Source organism: Pygoscelis adeliae, unplaced genomic scaffold (genome assembly GCF_000699105.1).
Source record: "Pygoscelis adeliae isolate BGI_AS28 unplaced genomic scaffold, ASM69910v1 Scaffold112, whole genome shotgun sequence".
NCBI classification, from domain to species: Eukaryota; Metazoa; Chordata; class Aves; order Sphenisciformes; family Spheniscidae; genus Pygoscelis; species Pygoscelis adeliae.
Window position 1 is genome coordinate 164736 of NW_008824232.1, and position 16734 is coordinate 181469.

Consider the following 16734-nt stretch of genomic DNA (forward strand, 5'->3'; position numbering starts at 1 on the left):
TTTGATTATACTAGAAGCAGCTGCACTCTGATACATTTATGTCTATATATATCTATATATCCCCAAAGCTATTTGTTGGACAGGCCTGTTATGCTATAAAGTAATTCAACTTTACCAACTCACATTACATGTGAGTTACATCTGTTACTCTAGCTTGAAAGGTAAGTAGTGTATTGGAGCACAACAGCAGAACCGATAAGGTGACTGAAAATTTAGGTCTACCGCCATGCCCCCCAAAAGCAGGACCACAGCCCAGGCTGCAGAGAGGCTTTTTGTTTCCCCTTCCCTTGGCAAAATGCTTCCAGCCCTCAGTTTCCCCGAAGCAATGGTCAGGCACCTTGAACAGGTGCCAGCAACGCAATTTTCTGTCACCTTTGTATTCTTCCCTGGTCATACAACAGCTGCACATAAAGGTCAGCCTCCTAAAGCTTGCTAAAGCAACCCAGAAATCCCATATTTTATATCAGCTGCTCATGCCCCAATAAGCCATCACAACTGCCAGGTGTCAAGGAGGCCGCAGACCACATCCCCCCTGCCCACTTTTCTATTCTGGTTGCAAGAAGGATGTGACATTGCAAATATGACTGCAATTTTGACGTATTCAAGGAGCCTTTATTAGCCTGGAGACACCCTCTTGGGGTTAGTTACATTGAGTCTTCCTACAGTCCGGCTGGCATGAAAGAATATTAATAGATCACGATCTCTGTATTTTTACTTGTAATACACAATGTTGGTTTTGAACACTGCTTTGCATACAGATATAATCATCATCACTAAAGGCCCCCAGGCTATGAGCCCACATGGACAATCTCTAAGTTATGAAGAAAACAAAAAACCTTTGAGTTCCAAACATAAATACACAATGACAGATAATTATAAGGATTGAAAGTTTCAAAAGACGAGGGTTACAAAAAGAAAGTCACAGTATTAAAATCAGGAGGAAAACCCTGTATTTATCAAAAGCCACATAATCATCATCAAAAGACAAACTCAATTCCCCCCCTCCCTAGTTTTTGTGAGTGATGCTAAACAAACACCTTGCCAGGACAGTCCAGCTAATCCACAGGCGGGCCCTGGCAAACCCTTCCCCCCTGGTACCGAGCTGGCAAGAGGCTGGTTTCGTTTTGATGGAGGTGAACTCCTAATGGAGGAGATGCTGCAGGATGCGACCTCTTAGGAGATCACACATGCAAAGGTCTGGTTCCATGGCAGAGAAGGACCACACAACCCCGTCCTGCCATGAGAATAAACCAGGAGGTCCCCACTGACAGGAAGATACAACACAGTTGGGTTAAATTACGTTTTAAAAAACCTCTGAAATAAGATTTTAAAAGCTAATGCAATTTTTGTTTTTAAAACTACAGTAAAATGAAGGAACGTTTGGTGACATGAAACTGGTTTGTAAGTTTTCCTTGAATTCATAGAGTAACTTCTTCCATAGTGCTTTGCAGTAAGATCTAGACAACAGCTTAACTCTCATTTCAGTTAAATACTTTTGAACACCAAAGGCAGCTAATATTTCACTATGTTAATAATACAGTTTCACTATCATAAACAGATGTTCCAAATTAACTTTAAAATGCCCTTATTTTAGTTCATCTCAAAGAGCTACATAATACCCAAAAACTCTAATATAAGCCTGTCAGAGATGGAAGACTTTTGAAAGTTAGGGGAAAAAATTAATAACGGACTTTAAGGACTAAATTGGGCTTAAAACATAATAGCATAGTAAGGGATGCCTGACCTCTCCAGTCACTGTTGCTGGGTGGGATGAATTCTGGAGATGAAGGAACAGACCAAGTATGAACCCATGCTCACCCCAATATTTTTTTTTTTTTTTTGCATGTAACTGGGCTCTTTTGAAAACACACGTTGCCCTCATCTCCTCAACATGGTTTTGCTTTAGTTCAGCCCCATTTCCACTCTTGCAGATCTGCTAAGGTCCTCCCTCCTCACCCAGCTGGGTTAAATTCCCACCTGCTTCAGACCTGCTTGTTTCAGACAAACTTGATGCGGCACCATTCCCCTAAGCCCCGCATTCAGAATATCAGTGAAAAATAAAACATCATTCACTGGGGACCTGGAAGTACTCTCAGCAACAAGAGCCACCATCACCCAGTGGTGGACTGGAGACTGTGAGAACAGGAAAGCGTCTCTCACTTTTATGACATGAGGTGCAACAGGGAAACCAGGGTACCAAAGCATCAACCTGCATTTTATCACAGCCGGTTTGCAGCTCTTCCAAAATTTGGTTCTCCCATTAACAGGAGCAACAAGGTTTTTCCTTGACACCACTTTCGGCAGGGAGGAAATGCAAGCTGCTGTTTGGAAGACAGAAGGCTTTTACCCAATAGCTTTACCGGGAATCTAAACCCCACTTGGGTTTTCTACAATGGAATAAATCTAAGAGACAAGCATGTTCTTCACTTTAAAAGAAAAAAAAACTTAGCTTTTCGCCCAAAATGAGTAGGTTTAGGTCTCTGGGAAGTCAGCTTCCCTACCGAAGCGAAGCAGATGTTTTCTGAGTGTGGTACATTTACAAAATACAATGATGGGTGCTTAAAGAGACAAGACCAACCCACCAGCAGAAGTACTGTTGGATACTTCATGCCTAAGTAGGAATTAATCTATTTAAGATCACTTGGAAGGACAGGATCTCTCCTGTGCAGTCACTCGGACATAACAAAAACAGTACTCGTGCTTTGAGAACAAGCATTAACCAAGGTAGTAGAGCCGACGACCTGCAGACCCGGCGGGCCTGCTCTCTAACGCTCTGCAACACTCCACAGTGGGATGCAAAATGGTGACAACTCGTTGCCAAAGCCATTAGGTTTGAGAACGGGAACTGCTGCAGAGGATTCAGTCTGGTATAGCGCTCTCAGGTAATTTGCAAGTTACACAATATATTAAGCGGGAGAGAAAGATCACAGTAAATTAACTTCCCGAATCAATTTAGGAGCGTGGGAAAGGAAAAAAGAAATCTGATGACTCAGCATATGTCTTTAGTCGGTATGCAACTGCACTCACCCATTGCTGCTGCATTTGGTGCAGTTGCAGCAAAGGCTGTAGCTTGGGTGAAACACAGCGTAATCTAATGGGCAGTCTCAAAACCATTCAGTGGCTTTTAACGAGGAATATTTTGAGAACAAGCATAGCTGGTACAAAGCTGTCCCTCTCACAAATGTACAGAAGTGCATGTGCACACGCACCTACTGTACATGAATAAAACACAGCTTCACTCTATTAACGTAAGGCAGCCAGACAAGCTAGGGGCTGTTTCGGGAAGCCCTTTACCCTCTACCCTGTGGACCACCGACCCTTCCCATCTGCTGCGCCCTGTATCTTCAAGCAAAAGCAGCAGAAAACACGGAGCCTCCCGCAGACAGATCCAGGCAGTACGGATCCTCCAGGGCAGAGCGGGCACCTTCTCCATCACAGGCAGGAATTGTGAAATGATGAATACTTGCAGTAAAAATATAAAAAAATACAAACAAATCAACGCCATGTAGTGGAGAAGGCTGGTACCTGCAGAATTTAAGATGTATGGTGAAAAGGCACAGGACTGCAGGAAGATAAGGAAGAGCCCGCATTTAAGAGTTGAACGATTGAACTATTTAATTTTTTCCTCTTCGCTACAAATCAAGATTTTGAGCACACTCAGTTCCCTGCAGTGGAGGAGCAAGGTTACTAGGGAACAATACCATAGTAATTAAAGAGTTATCTTAATATACATGCCAAAAAAGGGGCAAAATACTGTTGCCAAGGGAACATTAATTCTTACATTTTTGAACTTCCAAGTGCTCAAGTTCAGAGCCTTGATAATGTTCACCCCTGTGTGCATATCAGGACTCTCTCGTTCCAACAATACTGTTAGTTATTGTATTTATGCACGACTCTAGGCAGTTGTTAGTATTTGCTTTAGCAATAGTATTCTTTATAGGCATGACCTACTATTTGGACAATAGTTTGCAGACAGTATCACTCATGGAAGTGCAATTAACTCAGTTGCTGTAACGATTGTCAACACGGTGAAACACCACAGTTATTGACAAAGCCTCAGATGCAACATCTAAAAGAGGTCACCAAAAGTAAATTGGTTGTGAAATCATTGCTGGAAAACACAGAAAACCTGTGTCAATTTAAAAGAAAAATCAGAACAGACTGAGGTAAACCTGGTTAAGGAGCTTCTACAGAAGGTGCCACAAGAAGCAGAAAGTAGTTATTTTTTGCAAATGTCCCGAGGGAAATGAATGACATAGTAAAATATTGACTCAGTATTCCATATTCTCTTGTATCTAGCAATGAGAAAAAGAAAAGTTTGTTATTTTTTTATTTTTAAATATATCAGTGTTAAGAAAATCCACTAAGATTTACATATTTTTTTAGTTTCCTAAAGATGCTGTCTCATCAGCATCTAACATGCCTCCAACCACACTAGACAGGAACTGGGGTCAGAAATTCAAAGAGGGCCGTCCGAGTGGGTGATTATGTGGCAAGCATACAGCAAACAAGTAATAGCTATTAATTCTTTCTCTCAATTACAAAGGGATTAAGTAATCTCAACACAATCATGTTTAGTAACAGCTCCAGAAAAGCAGTCTCTCCTACTATAAATGGGTCTGAGAAACGCCCGCTTCCCATTCTCCCTCGCCTGCTTGTCTCTCCCCCCTGCCCCGTCTATTCTACCAGTTCTCCATTTAAAACCAATGGCACAACAAATCCTGTCCAATGCACAGAACAACTGTATTCTTTGAACGGACCGCTCCCGAAGGGAAAAGAAAATCCCAAGGGTTTCAGCAATCCTACCAAATAAATCCACTGCACAAAGCACTGCATCGCAATTAGTAAGACCGGTCTGCAAATATGAGCAAGATGCATCTGCAACAATATGATCTGATGTCAGCAAATACCACAGCACCTTCAGCATCACCTCGCTGCCAGGTGTTCACGTTAAAGGCAAAGACAACAAGTTTTAAATAAAATAAAGTGCCAGCAGCCCGACATTCCTGTTCCCCTATTTAATTAAAACAGTGTCTAAAACACACAACGTGACTAAATGTCTTCCCAGTTCTTTCATCTGACAAAGCAATTTTTAACGCAGAAAAATAAAAGGGTGGGTCAGCCTGCTTTACGCATGCTGGGAAATCTGCTGCAAGAACTGACTGCATTAGATGTGCCGTTGTTCTAACAGCAACTGACAGAGCGCGCTCCGCTATAATAGCTTATAAATCAATACTTTAAATCTGCATCGTATCAAAATTGTATTTGGAAAGCACAGAAGACTCACACAAAGCCAGTCCAGCAGTTAGAAACTGATCTGATTCCAGCCCAGCCTGGCATCCCTGCGAAAGGAAAGGTCTGCCTTGTGCACGGCATAACGTAAGGCGATGTGGCTCCCAACTGCCATCATGCTCCCAAAACACAGATGCATGGGGGGGGGGGGGGGAAAACACACCCCGGCAGCCGGGCCAGTCCCAAGACCTCAGGACATCGCTGCTGCGGGAGGGAGCGCTGGGTCCCGTCCCTGGAGCCCGCAGCGGCTCAGCCCAGCGTAGGGGAGGTAGTTGCAAATCTTGCTCTCAGCAATCCCGATGGATTCCAGCCAGGCTAAGGAGTGACATGTGCCAAATGCAACCGCCTGCTGTCCTCCCAGGGGTGATCTGTGCCTGGAAAGAGGCAAAACGTACCCAAATGGGGCAAGAGGGGAGAGTGGACTGAGTCTGGTACTTAAGAGAGTCATTTTAATAAAAAATTCTTCCTCATTATTTCATTTGTGAGGGGGTCTTCTGCTTCAGAAAACAAATATAAAAATTATTATTGTGCTAAAATTAGTATTCTTAAAGTTACTATGATAAAAACTATTAAGAACTACATTAATTTACTAACAGAATAAAGCATCTAACCCCCACCAAAATAACTCCCCAGTGGGAGTGCTGGGGTGCATGGGGGTGTGTGGGTGTGGGTGTTGAGGGTGGAAGATTTTTACTGATGGCACTGTAGGACAGACCCGGGTTATTAATCGCCATATCATTAAAAAAGAGCTCCCCAACCACTCTCCAACACGTTGTATCCCTTATGAACAGCTCTGATAATTCACTTAAGTCCTAAAAGACACACAAAGCATACTATTTCTGTGTAGAATTATCTTTCTGCAATTAATGTTAAAGTTAATGTTGTTTAGACTAATTCTAATTCCTAGACTTTTACACACACCAGATGAACAGATCTTCATTCAGTGGCCAAGAGCACACACCAAAAGCAGGTATTTTTCAGAGGTAAGCTGAGCAGTGAAATTTCAAAATTTCAAAAAGGAAAAAGCCCACCTCAATTACATCACTGCCCTGATGATAAAAAAAAAATCCCCAAAACCAACCTCCCCCCCCAACCACCCCTCCCCAAAACAAACAAAAATAACCCCCCAAAAAAACCAAAAAAGCTTTTCAGCTGTGTAGAGTTTATAATGCAATGGGGATGAGCAATGGGAGACGGAAGTGGCAGAAATGTTTTTGTAAATATAATATTACATTTGGTAATTGTTAATCCATGGGACATCAAAAGACTTTCTTCCTTTTTTGCAAACAAAATGCTAGTATTTAAGAAAATGGAAATGCCAGGCTGTGTTTTGAAATACTTTAGCTACAGTGGAAAATTAATATACACTTAGTACAGATAAAGGGGTTTACCTCATTATACGTTAAATATAGTCCCACTGGAAATATGAGCAGTAAGCAAATGAGGAGTCAGTACTGCCATAAGGGATGCACTGACTCCAGTTGAGTCCGTGGTTTGAAAATAACCTTGAATATTCTAAAACGTTCAACGTTACGAACAAATTGTTTCTGGAGTCACGGCTCTAACAGGGCATGATGGACTTCAGAAACCCAGTATTATTGCCACTTTGTTAATAAACCTAAAGACCAGAATAAGAGTACACATGCTGGCTTGGTTATTTCATTAAAGCTTATGAAATTACATTACAGATTTTATCCATAACTATAAAAAGATGTGCACACTTTATACTTTGCGCTCTTTAAAATGGCATTAATAAGTACATTATCTAAATTTATAAACAAAGGCCAGCTACCCTCAGTACCTGCATTGTATCTGAGCTCATTAAGGAACAAGCTCAAGAGCAGAAAGCAATCTGTAGTGAAAACATCATTCTTTAATTCTTCGAAATAGCTGTGAGGAAGAGCAAAAGCAGATGTACGGGGACTCTGAATAACCAAGGTGAACACAAAAGATCACCCAGAAGTCAATCTACTCCTATTCAATTCATAATCTCAAGATTGGTTTTTCAAAAGTGTACATTGGAAGCATGCATTTTCACATTGAAGATTTCAGTGATTTCTTTTTATTTTTATCCATAACCTTTTTATTAAAAAAAGCCTGAAACATTCACGATCTTTTAGATAGAGTAAAACTTAAAATTCACCGTAACTCCTAGTTTCTCTAACGTAGACATCCCTGAACGGGCCAGATACAGACCGTAGTAATTCTCCTTTAAAAAAGCATATTCATTTAAAAACAGGACCAACAAAAAATGACAGGATGCAAACTCAATATAAAATTAGATTAGCAAAGTTAATTTTCAAAAGAACTGGACGTGTTCAGACTCCTTACATTCCATTCACTGTCAGCGAGATTTGGGTTAAATCACATCAGTGCTTCTAAAAATTTAGCCCAATAAGCCATCTGAGTTCACTGCATTTTAGCCGAGTAATTTTGGTTGTTTTGATGAACAATCTTTCAATCTAGTTACTAAAAGGGACAGAAGTAGCTTCACTTGTTCACTGTTTTAATCATTTAAATAAATGAAAAGCTGGTCTTTTTGGAAACTACATAAAAGTTAATGGGGCAGCGTAGGAAGTAATCAGCGAACGTAATGTTTACTGTCACTGAATCAGAAAGGTACTAATTTGCAGCAATCTACGTGCATCAACTTATAATTATTTTTCTGAAATTATGTTTCAAGCTCCTATGGGGGCAATACAGAATCACCCAGGATGAGCAAATAAAGAGCCATGGTTACAACTTTCAGAGAGGAAAAAAAAAGAAGCACTCGCCTCTTCAGAAGTCACTGTAAGGATACACAAACGCGGATACAAGAGATGGAATTTTATCCACCCACTCAATAAAAGGCTGAGGAACCGCGATGGATGGCTTGGAGAAAGCTGATCAAACCACCAGAGTCAGAAATAACTCCACTAACGTGGGATTAAATATAAGCATTATCTATTTTACAAGACAAGACAATAAATAGGTTTAAGAATTGGACGCAATATTGATTTGATGATAGAAAATAGTTTTTCTCAGAATTTGTGAGCAAATACTCAAAATAGTATTTTGTTAATTGTTTTGGAAGAAATTTAAAATTTATCCTTACGCACATGAGATGGAAAACACAGTCAATGATAAGACATTTATTTCAGACAAAATATCTGCTTCGCTATCAAAATCAGAGGACCTGATAACTCTCTCAGAGAACCATCCAGCAAAATATTATTACTGCATCATCTTGTGTTTTACTTCTAACTTTTATTTTTGTTCTGACAAGTAGATGAAGACCTTTGGTTAACAAACCGTGACACCCAGAAGATAAATGAGGTTAACAGGTAAATGAGGTATGTTACCTCCACAGACTGTTAACCCAGACCTTCTTCCCCCTGAGTTTTTCTTTCTTAAAAGCAAACTGCACCACCACCGCTGCCCTGGCAATTTCTAAAAAAAACATTTCTCTTTACAAATGACAGGCTCTTCATTAGCAAATCAGCATTATATCATACAACAAAAATGTAACTCCGACCTGAGGAACGCACCTCGGAATCCAAACTTCCAACATCTGCAGCGCAGACAACTCATGCTGGAAAACTGGTACGGAAGGAAATGGTTTCAACCAAGATGTCAACACTCGTGCCTTGTTCCTTGCAGCTGCTGCTATTGACTGGGTAGGCAGTTAGATCCATAGCACGACATTTTTGATCTAACATACTAGAATTGTAACTTGGAGTTACCCAGCGTTATCTTACAAGAAACTTTGTTAAAGATGCCCATAATTAGGTATTTGGGAAGAACTAGCCAGTTGGTGAAGTCACTCTGAAGTAGTTAACACCTGGACACTGCATCAACCCTGCTCCGGTGCAGAGAGAAAAGAGATGGGACCATTCCCTTCTCCCTTTCCCCTCTCCATAGTACAGCTTCGCACTTACTGCTGTGACTATCCCTATGTTATTTCAACCATGGTGAACTGGAAACGCATCTTTGTAACTGCCTGGAGAAGGAGAAAGCACACCCCTTCCAGGCACCCTGCGCTCAGCCTCCCAGCAGCACTGTTTCTCCCAAGCCTCGCCACCTCCCATGGACCTCACCAGCTGCTCTGACACGCACGTGGGCTCTCTCCCACTCTGCCCAAACGTGCCTCAGGCTTTCTCCAACTCATAAATGTGCCTCAGACACAACACCCAGAGGAGCTTCCACAGCAGGAAAACAGCTTCAATTACCCTTATTCAGTAACCCAGCAGCTCCTATGAGGCATAATCTAGAGCTAAAAGTTAAACAGAAAGATAAGAAAACAAACATGTTTTCATTGACATAAAGCACAAATTGTTTCTTTTCTTGCAGCGGAACAAAATATCATCTAGCCATTTGAAAGATGTGGTCTCCTGTATTTTGGGATAAGAAGGTCTTTCTTACTTTCAAACCGAATTAGCACAGAATTGAATCTGGTGTTAACACACACAAGCAGAACGAGTTATGAATTGTTACACCTTCCAATCTGAATAGACGTAACAATAAATATGTATTAGGAGGAAAAAAGAGGTAGGAAAATGTAAAAATAACCAGAATATTTCAAAAGGTGATCAACAAACAACTCTACAGACAATACAGTCGTTCATTTTTGAAAACTTGTTACAAGGTGGGAAAACCCTTTGTTCCACCTGTGAGAGCTTTCAGTGTCTGGTGGGGAAGCATACACATGTTGGCAACGAGGGAAGGGGACGAGAGTGAAGGAGGATCAGCAATGACTGACTTGCGAATTCCCTCCTTGTCATCACTGACTCAACACGCTTTCGCTCTCCATCTGTAAATTATAAAATACTTGTATACTCTAACAAGGCTGTCTGGGACCTTTAGCAACCACAAGCATTTTCAGCTTCAAATAAAAAAGCACAACAGATATTCTAATTATTCCAATTGACTGATTATGTTAAAATGTAATTAACTAAAAACAATTAACACTAAATACAACATATGGTTTTCTTAACAGCTACAGCAAGAGTTACCTATTTTGTAGGGCAAATTTTGTCTTTGCATTTGTGTGTGCTCCTCTAAGTAAAAGTTCAAACAGCATTTTTAGAATGGCTTAGTGGTCATCTGTCCTAAAATTAGTTGAGAAATTGGTACAAGTGACTGAAGCTCAAAATAGGTTATTCTGATGACAGGCAGTCTGCTGCTAGCACTCAGCAATCCCTGAACAACGACAGAAAGAGAACACTGAAAGGGATTTATTATGGGATTCAAAGCCCCATTGCACAGGAAAAAGGCTCCGAAATCCCCCAAACCCATAACCGCCACGTTGAAAATATCATTTTGGCCTTGGCTGAACCCATGGGAATCCAAATGCCATCCAAGCTCTTTTCCTGGCAATTAACCAGAGCACCATACCCATTCAGACCAGGTGACGCTCCCCATATGCCACTGTTGTACAGCACCGGGAGACAGAAGGCAGTAACTGCATGGGAAGAGCAAACCCGCGCACGCACAGGCACGGGAATGCTTCACACGACAAGGTCGGCTCCTGCTGTTGCCTCCAAGATGCTCTGCTCAGTGGCTGTCCTACCTCCCTAGGAAAGCACAAGCACAGCCTACCGAAATCCCAAGCAAAATATTTCAAGTACTTGCAAAAGCTTAAGTTAACCTTGTTTTTAGAACTCAAAACATTTTTTCTTGTATAACGCTAGTACACCATATTTTATAGTTAGAGCTGCTGTGGCCAATGTGTCCTTATTACACCTTTAATTACTTTCATGGCTACCAAAGTGTTAATTTTGCCACACAAGCATAAGGAGGCACTGTTGCTAGTGCTCCTCTCCGGGGTTTTCCCCAAGATCACAGAGTAAATCAATGACAGTCAGCAGTATTCAGACTGTGAGTCCCTGCTTTCACCTACGGACTAAAACGCTTTGCCTACCCAGACGTACTTAATCCAATTACCTTGGTCAACCATATTGATTCATCTATGACTTACTACAGGAAACTGATTTTTGGCAGAGGGTACCAGCACTTCTGTATTAGGATTTGTCAAATGCAGTTTGAAATGGAGGTCTTCCAGCTTTACATGTGCATGTGATAGTCACTGTAGTATTGTCACAATTAAACACACTTGGACAGGCCAGTATGAGAACTGTTATCACTCTCCAAACAATGACATGTCTTTTAGTACTGAAGAAAGTCATTTAACTACCAAGTCTGAATGTGCTAGTGAAATTACAGTAAGATAACTAAGGAAAAGCAAAAGGGAAAAGAAAACAAAAAATCCCGTCTGAAAACCTTGTATTTCTTAGCATTTCATTGTCTTCTCAAACAGACGTAACGCTGAGTATTATTTTCCATCATCAGCTCTTGTTGCATTCTGCACTCTCATACTGCAGCTGAATTAATTCTTCCATTCCATTTCCAGTGAATGCACTACTGATGTTTTTAGAAATACATTACAACTTTACATCAAAGATATTTCTACCAAATGCAACCAAAATCCTTTTTCCAGTCTGTTACCTCCTGGAATCCAAATAACTAAATTTTAAAAGTTATGCTTAAACACTGAAGTAATAATAACGCAACCCAAACATCCTCAGGAACCATCTTTCTTATGGCTCCTGTGGCTCTATACTGCAACAGAAAAAACTTCACAGATGTATGCAGTCACAATTTGTGGCCTTTGATCGTAAATACCACACGCTCTCCTACTTAAGGCAATTATACAGTAAAATATAAAAAGAGGTTAACAGTTCTATTTAGTTGGAAGAATGAGTAATTATTTCTGAAAATTATTTTCCAGATACTACTCAAGCAGTGGTAGTAATATATATACATACACATTTACAAATAAAGACAGACAGGGCTTTAAAGAAATTATTAAGTATTCAAGAAATTCTGCCTGAAAGATAAAACGCAAAAGGAAAAGCAATATACAGATATGTAGTATCATTTTGTACCAGTACCAATTTCCTATCTGTTGAACTATTTCTACATATTCCTACATTAATTTTAGATGGCACTTTACAACACCGCACAGTCTAAAGTTACATGGCAATCCCTGCACCACTTCGAAAGGCTCATCTCAAGTATTGCACAATGCTGAATTTAGTTAGGACCAATACAAAAAGGTCTAAAAAAGGAAATGGAGGAATAGCAAAGCATTAGTACATCATCTCTCGTTGTTTTCACCCATGCCAAGGGATGCCATGTCAGTCTGTCACTGCAGCACCAGCCTAAGCAAGCTGCTGTTGAGTTGTACGCAATATCATAAACTGCTTTGCAGAGACCAGACATAAATCTCTCTAATTAATACAATTACAGAGGCTCCTTATAGTAATTTTTTTTGATTTATCAACCAGGAGGTACAATCAATCTAGTACTAGCACATTACACATGATGGCTTATAAACATTTTTTGCCAATTAAGATGATGTTGTGGATTACTCACATCCTAGAAGGTAAGAATACATTCCGTTCTCCTCTGTCATTTTTAAAGGAGAATGAAATATTCACAGACAAGGGCAAAAAGCTGGTAGAGTGAAAGAAAACAATTTTAGAAACAAAGAACTTATCTTGCATCAGTATTCCAGTAAATTATGCTACGTAAGCTATCCATTCGAAAGAGCATTTTGTGAAGTAAGAAACCCACTCCTCAAAGAAATGCAAGTCATAGAGCACAGATCAATAACCAACCAGTCATCTAATGGAAACAGAGGTTTACCCTGATCATATAATGCTATTCATGTGTACAGGAACAAAAAAAATCCCTTCTCAGTTACAGAGAAGATAAAAAACTACAAATAAAGATTCTTACAGAGATAGACAATGTAATCAGAAACAGTTAAGAAGTTACTTGTATGGTAAATAATCAATAGCCTAAATGCAAATTGTTTTAAAATTACTGAAAGCAAAAAATAATTGCCTTATGGCAAAAACCTGCCATTTTTCTTGGGGGGGGGGGAATCATTAAAGAATTAGTAAAAAACAGTCCGATGCTTTGTTTTCACATGCGCTGCCTGTATCTTACCACCACAGAAGCAAGCATCTGACGACAGCAGATGGCACAAAATTCAAACGCAGAATCCGTGTCAGAGGTTAGCTAAAACCTTACAATATCAGGAAACTTTGCAAGGAAAAGACAGGAGAAGCAAGAAATCACATGGCTGGGGTGCCACTCCAGCAGGCAACAGGGATAAGGAATCATGAACAAACTTTTTCTGCAGAAAGCTTATGAGGAAAATTTACTTAATCAGACTATGGGCAACACAGCAAAGGACCGTCAAATTTCCAAAACACAGGCTGATCTTTAACATGAGAAACAAGACTCAGAGTCGAGATGGCATGGGACAACCCAGAACCATCAGCCGTGGGGTGTTTCGCTGCATTTGCTGCTTTTCCATACAGATGTCCTCCTCCCTCCCTGAAGAAAAGCAGGCAACACCACCCCAGTAACTTGTCACACCCCCAGATACAGAAAACTCTGGAGAACAGCACTACACTTCTACAGAGAAGACTGGCAGACATGCAGGAGTGTTTTAGGTGAAATTATGATCTACCAACCAATGCCTGAACACCCAAGGACTGGTGGGTCCTACGAGACTCGTTCCACAGCATTTCAGCAACGCACAGATTTTCCTCCATGGGCCTCAATCTTGGTAACACTGCTGCTTTCATACAGTAAAGTCAGTTAGCTGGGACTTCACATTCCCATTAATAACAGAAGATCACAACCTATAACCGGAGATGCATTTCTGTGGGTAAAACTGCCCGGGTGTCTCAGTGGCTGCTGCAGAAACTCCTCCTGCTCCTTCACACCCAGGTTCACAGTTACAGGCAGGATTTGGCAAGGAAAGGAGTGTTAATCCGAGGATTTCATCTAGGAGAACTTTATTAGGCTAAGTAATTTCCATTTTCTCCTCCAAGTGATCTCCACATATTTACATGCACGGATGGACTTGGCGGAAAACCCTCGCAGCCCACAAGCAGAGCACAGACCCCTCCCTGAGCACCGAAGACCCAGCACAGCCCCAACACACCCACCATCGAACCGGGCACGTCTCAGGCACCGTGTGACGTGAAGCCACAAGAACCAACTTCAAAATAGGATTGAGCCTGGCTGAGGAAACCCACTTTCCACGCTAAAAGGGAGATTAAATCTCGGAGTGGAAACCCACTGGACTGTGGTCCCTCTGCAGACAGGACCCCAGCAGCCCCCCTCGCCTTGGTGTGCTGCACATGGACCATTTAACCCCCATCTTACTTTCTGGCTAAGTTTTTATTTTGTTGTTCTTTATCCTAGCCAGCTTTTCTTTCAGCATGACTATATAGGTTATAGGGTGTAATTTTTCACCAGAATAATTTTGCTGATAACCTGCTGAAGATATTCCCCTTTCATAGGTACAGACATCCTTGCCAGCACCACTCCATTTACTGCTGTGAAACCAAGCTGTTTTCACCTGAAAATGTATCCACATAACCCAAATCAATAGTTTAAAACTATTGATTAAACTGTTAGTTTTAAACTAAATCAAGACCACATGCACAGATATATTTCACTTGTGTGTTGATTTATATCGTTAAAAACGTTTTAATCTTGCCTGTGACCAGGCTCAGCAGCGACTTCACATTTGGTTCATCTGCCTTTGCTGTCACTACTTAATTAGCTGTTATGTTTCCCTCATGCTGCCCCACTACCTCGATGAGGTGTAAATTATCTGCTAAAAAAATTGTTTATACTTATCTTTGTTTTGCTTGGCAATTTAAAACTGAGACTGTTGAGCATTTAATTTAATGAGGCCAAGTTTTGCACAGCATTACATTATGTAAAATAATTACACTTTAAAAATTACTGCTATACAGAAGATTATGGAGAAACCTGTTAGTGCTAAAATTATTCTACTTATGTAGACAAACTTTGAAGTTTATTAATGAAAGTTTGCAGTGAAACAGCTGTTCTGCTGATTAAATAAATTATGACTAAGTTTTCGTGTTAGCTTCCTCAAGCAGGCAGCTATTAAAAAGCTAGACAGACTAATTGTATAAAACTCATGAAATGCAGAAAGATGCACAGAATATTACACAAACACATGAAATTATAAGCAGAATTCGAACCATCCGTTACTTTAAGTGGCTATTTGTTTGGAGATGCATACGAAAAATTCTGAAAAATTCCTACCACTATGACCTATCTTAAAGTAACCTGCAGATTTCAGGTAAGAGATATTTGAGTTTGACTTATCTGAAAATTTAAATGAGCAAGCAAATTCAGAATGCACAAAAAACTGTCCTTGATGAAGTGAAATGAGAGCTAGTTTTTCAGCTTTGTACCCCCTTTCCAAGTTCGTTGTAGGTCACAAGTGGAGAAGAAAAAAAGAAAAAAAAAAACCCAACTGTCCCAATTTATTTCTCATGCTCCAAAAAAAGCTCCATACACTGTGGCAGTGTTGAAGGCAGGAGGACAGTACCAGCCTCTCCCTGGGCTGTGGGCATTATCACCCATTAGCACAGAGAGCTGTAAGCCATCAGCCGATGCTTTAAGGTCAAGAGAAAAAAATGTAAATGCCTCAAGATGGGCTGATGCACATTTAAGCTTAGCTTAGTCATAAAGATGAAATAAGATTTGATACAGCAGTAATAAACTCGAAAAGTTTCCAGCAAAGATGGAGCAGAAATCAAAAGGAGGGAAACAACCTGAATACATAATGACCAAATCATGTGTCAAAGTATTTCAGCTTTATGGGCAGGTACAAATTCATCTGATTATCTAATTCTTTCAGGCTTTCACAGATCCAGCTTCTTTCAAAGAAAGAACACATAATAACTCAAGTGCTTTGCGCATTGTAATAGAAACATTAGGAAACACTGCACCTTATTCTCCCAGATCTATAGAGGACTGCAGAGCTAATCCAAACAAATACTTGTTTTCTGAGGCAATTTTCAAGCCTCTCGGAAACAGAGGGCACAGCAGTCTTCAGCAAGAAGCCAGCCCATGCAACTAGCACGTTAAGATCAGGCAAGACATTTTCCGCAAGTTTTTCCTTGTAGACAACTGAGTGATAATTTTTTTATATATAGATACATGTATATACAGAGACATATACTGCTGGTTTTCTACTTGAGAATTATTTATCTCTTAAAATAAGATTAATGTTAAAATCCAGCCAGGCCCAGCCTGACTTCCCGCAGTGTACAAGCCACATATTTTCATTCATTTATGTTTGACTGAAGCTATCTGCTCCTCTGCTGCCAAAAAGTCACTTCCATTCAGTTAGCGTCAATGATTATTCATGCTGTTTAAGCACTGTGCCTTTCTTCATCGCTTCCAATTCTCATTTCAGTTTGTGCTATATGCTGCATGTTATATCCCTGTATTAGATTGAGTGGCCTTATGGTACCCATATTTTCATCGAAGTGTTGTACAGCACAGTTAAGTCAGCTGCCGCCTTTCTGATAACCTTCACACCCAGAACTCCTGAGC

General features: G+C 40.4%; 1 protein-coding gene across 1 annotated transcript in view; it reads right to left on the bottom strand.

Moving 5' to 3' along the window:
* TANC2 (tetratricopeptide repeat, ankyrin repeat and coiled-coil containing 2) overlaps positions 1-16734 on the bottom strand; it is a 206759-nt gene that overhangs the window by 155778 nt on the left and 34247 nt on the right.